Source organism: Triticum aestivum, chromosome 4D (genome assembly GCF_018294505.1).
Source record: "Triticum aestivum cultivar Chinese Spring chromosome 4D, IWGSC CS RefSeq v2.1, whole genome shotgun sequence".
NCBI classification, from domain to species: domain Eukaryota; kingdom Viridiplantae; phylum Streptophyta; class Magnoliopsida; order Poales; family Poaceae; genus Triticum; species Triticum aestivum.
The window spans coordinates 76,192,501-76,198,571 of record NC_057805.1 but is presented as its reverse complement, the minus strand read 5'-3'; the positions used below and the strand labels follow the sequence as shown (position 1 = coordinate 76,198,571).

Genomic DNA, 6,071 nt, shown 5'->3' with positions numbered 1-6,071 from the left:
GGCCTCGCCTCCCTCACCACGTTCGGCATGACGACCGCCCCCTCCGGCAAAGGCAAGCCTCGCGCCCCCCGCAAGACCGCCGCCGCGCCCAAGCCAAAGAAGGCGCTGACGACCGAACAGCGGGCAAGGGAGTCGGCCAAGAGGAAGGGCCGGAGGCACGCCGCGGACGCGAAGGATGAAGCCGTCGCGACTGCGGCCGTCGCCGCCGCCGCGCAGCAGGAGGTCACCAACGCCCGCGTCGCGGCGGCAACGAGGGAGGCGCTCTATATGCTAGGGTTAAACCCTAGCCAGCACGGCCTCGTCGTGGCCGTCGCGGCCAGCACCGGCTCATCCACGTTCCCTCGGATGGTGCTGCCCGACTTGCCCCGCGTGTCGGCTTGCACCCCGATGCCCAGCTTCCACGTGTACCCGCAGGCCTCCCGCCTCTCCAGGGAGTGCTCGCCCGACGTGAGCGTGGTGGCGCCTTCCACACCCGCGCCCGCGCCCATCGACCTCAACGCTACACCGGTGGCCGGTGGCTCGTCATCCGGAGGTGCGAGGAAACGCGCGCGGCAGATGTCGGTCGACGTGCTGCCGGACGCCCGCAACCTGTTCGACGGAATGCTGGCCGCCGGCGACGAGGACTACATGCAGAACCTCATCTTCGAGGGCGGTGCGCCGGCCCCTGGCTACGATCCCGACGAGACACAAAGACAGGATGGGCGCGGGGCGTTCACGCCGGTGGTTATGATCCCGATCAGGCGGCCTTCATGCGTGATCAGGTCGGCATGGACCCGGACGGCTTCCCACTTGACCACGAGTTCCCGGACGACTACAGGCAAGAGGAAGAGGACGAGTGCAACATCGAAGTGGAGCCTTTGTTCGAGGACGAGCTCGCCAACCAAGTCGCCGGGGCGAAGCCCAAGCGCAAGAGCAAGCGCACGAAGGCATACACGGCGGCCGAGGACAAGCTTCTTTGCGAGTGTTGGCGAGACATTGGACAAGACCCCAAGACCAGCGCCGAACAAAAGCATTCAACTTTTTGGATTCGTGTGCACCAGAAGTTTCATGAGCGCAAGAAGTTTCCTCCTTACCAAATTGTGAGCACGCGCGGGTGGGTGTCCATTTCGAAGCGATGGAGGGTGATCCAACAAGAGTGCAACAAGTTTTGTGCCACTCTTGAGAGCGTCAAGGCCCGCCCCATGAGCGGCATCAGCATGCAAGACATGGATGCTAGCAAGCCGCCCTCTTTTGTGTCATCAAGTTTATACTTGCGTGTTCATTTGCATACCATTTACCAATATGCTTGCCTGAAAACATTTGTAGGCATTTCAAGCTTTGGAGGCATTCAAGGTCCAACACAACGACAAGTGCTTCAACCTCTCCCATTGCTTTAGGGTCATCAAAGACGAGGAGAAGTTTGAGGCGCAATATGCCGCCCTCAAGTCGCGTGGGGAAGAAAGTCGTGGAGGAGGTTGGGGACGGCGAGCCGGCACGGCCGCGGGGGAAGACCAACTCCAAGAAGGAGGACAAGCGGGACGCGGCATCGAACGCCTTGATCGCAAGCGTGGAGGGCACGATGAACAAGAAGGACTCAAGGGAGGAGGAGTGTCGGCGTTTCAAAGAGGAGCAAATGAACGCATTCATGACATCCAAAGGAGGAGGCTTGAGATGGTCGCGAAGAAGCAAGCCAAGATGCTTGATATGGAGGCGGAGAAGCAAGCCAAGATGCTCGAGATCGAGGCCGCCAACGCCAAGACCAAGGCGAAAGAAGTGGCTCTCACGAGCATGATGACCGGGGTGGAGATCATGAAGGTGGATATCAACACCGTGTCGCCACGGAAGAGGCCGTGGTTCGAGAAGATGCAGGTCGACATGCTCAAGTTCACCGACGAGTGATCTCATGGCCGCGAGCGCCTTCCTTTTTTGTATGCCGGCTTGTGTGCTGGCATGACCACGGGGCCGCGATGGTGTGGTCAAGCTTCAAGTCCCACCCCTTTTTGTGTGTTGGCATGTGTGCCGGCCGCTGGCGAGTGCGCCAGTATGAACTGTGTGGTGATATTTTTTGAAGCCGGCAATGTATGCCGGCGCTGGCATGGTGTCAGCATGAGACATGGCCGCTCGCATGATCTATAGCCGCGGGCCTTTTTTAAAAAATGAGTGCGGACATGAAAATGGGTCGGCGCGTTGGGCGCACTGCCGACCCAAATGCAAAACAAGGCGGACGCCGGGCGGCCGACCGACCCAAACAGACAAAAAGCAGACAAATGCGCCGTCCGTTTGGGTCGGCCCGTTGGAGTTGCTCTAACATAAAGTTTCATCATCACGTTTTTTTAAATTTAACCATGCAAAGTTCACCCAAAAGACATCACTTCAAACACAAATGTTTGATTCAAAATCACCACAAAAATAGCATGTATATGTTGTGGATCAAGCCAATCTTTGGCATGCACCACCACCCTCTCGGCCACCACCACTCAAACGAGGTCATCCGCAAAGAAATCAACATTGTCACCTCCTCGCCCACCATCACCCTCACCACCACCCACTCGGCCACCATCACCACCACCACCATCACCATGAGCACCATCGCCACCCCCTCGGCCACCATCACCACCCCTTCGGCCACCATCACCACCACCCCCTCGGCCACCACCAACATTCCGAAGAGAGGCCAAGATTTCTCCACGAGTGAGCTCCCAATACTTTCTTGCAGTTTCATCCATTGTGTTTAGATTCATGAACATGATAGCACGCTCTTCGGCCTTCTTCGCATCACGAATCCTCTCCTCATCGAGTGCAAGCCTATGCTCCTCGGCCCTCAACTTTCTCTCTTCGGCCGCCATCTTGGTCTTCCACTTCTCATCCTCGAAGGCCTTGAGCTCATTCCACCTCACGCACCTTGTCTTCTTTGCGTTCGGCCACCAACACCTTCTTCGTCTCGATCATTGGCACAAGTTCATCCTTGTAAGTGCCACCGAATGCATTCCTCTTCTTTCTTTCTTTTGCAATCTTGTTTCCTTTTGGTCTATTGTTGGCATCTTCATCAACCTCGTCGTCGTCCTCAATGGATATGCTCAACCTTAACCTCTTCGGAGTGGTCTCCGCAATTCTTTATCCGTTTCTCATTCTTGCTTAGCTCTTTGTAGCAATGATGCAAAGTGAAGGGCTTGTGGTCTAACTTGGTGTTTCGATGCTTCAATAGCTCTTGGATGTAGGGGCCATACTCCGCCACTTGCACACCACTCGGTGGAGCATGGCTCACTTGGTTGATGCAAACGGACCATTGGTTGCATTGATCATGTATGGTGCTCCAACGATGCCCAAGTGAACCTTGTGTACGGCTTGATCGCACGTCCACGAAGAAGTTGCAGAAGTCGGTGATCCTCTCCCAAAACATGGTCTTGGTTTGTGATACGTTTCCAATGTATCTATAATTTTTTTTATTCCATGCTATTATATTATCTGTTTTGGATGTTTAATGGGCTTTAATATGCTCTTCTATATTATTTTTGGGACTAACCTATTAACCGAAGGCCCAGTGCAAATTGCTGTTTTTGCCTATTTCAATGTTTCACAAAAAAGGAATATCAAACGAAATCCAAACGGAATGAAACCTTCGCGAGGATCTTTCTTGTAACAAATGCAATCCAGAAGACTTGGAGTTGAAGTTTGGAACTCCACGAGGCGGCCACGAGGCAGGAGCGCGCGCCCCCGCCCTCGTGGGCCCCTCGTAGCTCCACCGAACTACTTCTTTCGCCTATATATACTCTTATACCCTGAAAACATCCAGGGGAGCCACGAAACCACTTTTCCACCGCCGCAACCTTCTGTACCCGTGAGATCCCATCTTGGGACCTTTTCCGGTGATCTGCCGGAGGGGGATTCGATCATGGAGGGCTTCTACATCAACACCATAGTCTCTCCGATGATGTGTGAGTAGTTTACCACAGACCTTCGGGTCCATAGTTATTAGCTAGATGGCTTCTTCTCTCTCTTTGGTTCTCAATACAAAGTTCTCCTCGATGTTCTTGGAGATCTATTCGATGTAATACTTTTTGCGTTGTGTTTGTCGAGATCCGATGAATTGTGGGTTTATGCTCAAGATTATCTATGAACAATATTTGATTATTCTCTGAATTCTTTTATGCATGATTTGATATCTTTGCAAGTCTCTTCGAATTATCGGTTTAGTTTGGCCTACTAGATTGATCTTTCTTGCAATGGGAGAAGTGCTTAGCTTTGGGTTCAATCTTGCGGTGCTCGATCCCAGTGACAGAAAGGGAACCTACACGTATTGTATTGTTGCCATCAAGGATAAAAATATGAGGTTTATATCATATTGCTTGAGTTTATCCCTCTACATCATGTCATCTCGCCTAATGTGTTACTCTGTTCTTATGAACTTAATACTCTAGATGCATGCTGGATAGCGGTCGATGTGTGGAGTAATAGTAGTAGATGCAGAATCGTTTCGGTCTACTTGACACGGACATGATGCCTATTTTCATGATCATGCCTAGATATTCTCATAACTATGCGCTTTTCTATCAATTGCTCGGCAGTAATTTGTTCACCCACCGTAATATATGCTATCTTGAGAGAAGCCACTAGTGAAACCTATGGCCCCCGGGTCTACTTTACATCATATAAGTTTCCGATCTATAATTCTAGTTTACTATTTATTTTGCAATCTTTATTTTCCAATCTATGCAACAAAAATATCAAAAATATTTATCTTATTATCTTTATCAGATCTCACTTTTGCAAGTGGCCGTGAAGGGATTGACAACCTCTTTATCGCGTTGGTTGCAATGTTCTTGATTGTTTGTGCAGGTACTAGGCGACTTGCGTGCTATCTCCTACTAGATTGATACCTTGGTTCTCAAAAACTGAGGGAAATACTTATGCTACTTTGCTGTATCACCCTTTCCTCTTCAAGGGAAAACCGACGCATGCTCAAGAGGTAGCAAGAAGGATTTCTGGTGCCGCTACCGGGGAGATTTGCGCCAAGTCAAGTCAAGATTTGATCTCCTGTCAACTAGCCATTTCTGGCGCCGTTGCCAGGGAGATTTGCGCCAAGTCAAGTCAAGATTTGATCTCCCGTCAACTAGCCATTTCTGGCGCCGTTGCCGGGGAGATTTGCGCCAAGTCAAGTCAAGATTTGATCTCCCGTCAACTAGCCATTTCTGGCGCCGTTGCCGGGGAGATCTACGCTCAAGTCAAGACATACCAAGTACCCATCACAAACTCTTTTCCTTCGCAATACATTATTTGCCATTTGCCTCTCGTTTTCCCTCTCCCCCACTTCACCCTTGCCGTTTTATTTGCCCTTTTTCCGTTCGTCTCTTTTCGCTTGCTTCTTCTGTACTTGTGTGTTGGATTGATTGTTTGTCATGATGGCTCAAGATAATACTAAATTGTGTGACTTTTCCAATACCAACAACAATGATTTTATTAGCAATCCGGTTGCTCCTATTACCGATGCTGAATCTTGTGAAATTAATGATGCTTTGTTGAATCTTGTCATGAAAGATCAATTTTCTGGCCTTCCTAGTGAAGATGTCGCTACTCATCAAAACAACTTTGTTGATTTGTGCGATATGCAAAAGAAGAAAGATGTGGATAATGATATTGTTAAATTGAAGCTATTTCCGTTTTTGCTTAGAGATCGTGCCAAAACTTGGTTCTCTTCTTTGCCTAAAAATAGTATTGATTCATGAAATAAGTGCAAAGATGCTTTTATCTCTAAGTATTTTCCTCCCGCTAAGATCATCTCTCTTAGAAACGATATTATGAATTTTAAGCAACTTTATCATTAGCATGTTGCACAAGCTTGGGAGAGGATGAAATTAATGATACGTAATTGCCCTACACATGGTTTGAATCTATGGATGATTATACAAAAAATTTATGCCAGATTGAATTTTGCTTCTAGAAATTTTTTAGATTCGGCCTCGGGAGGCACTTTTATGGAAATTACTTTAGGAGAAGCTACTAAACTCCTAGATAATATTATGATTAATTATTCTCAATGGCACACCAAAAGATCTACTACTAAAAAGGTTCATGCGATTGAAGAGATCAATCTT

General features: G+C 49.3%; 1 pseudogene; it reads left to right on the top strand.

The window, feature by feature from the left end:
- The first annotated feature begins 387 nt into the window (after nt 1–387).
- LOC123099665 (uncharacterized) lies at nt 388–953 on the top strand (annotated as a pseudogene).
- The last annotated feature ends 5,118 nt before the right edge of the window (nt 954–6,071 follow it).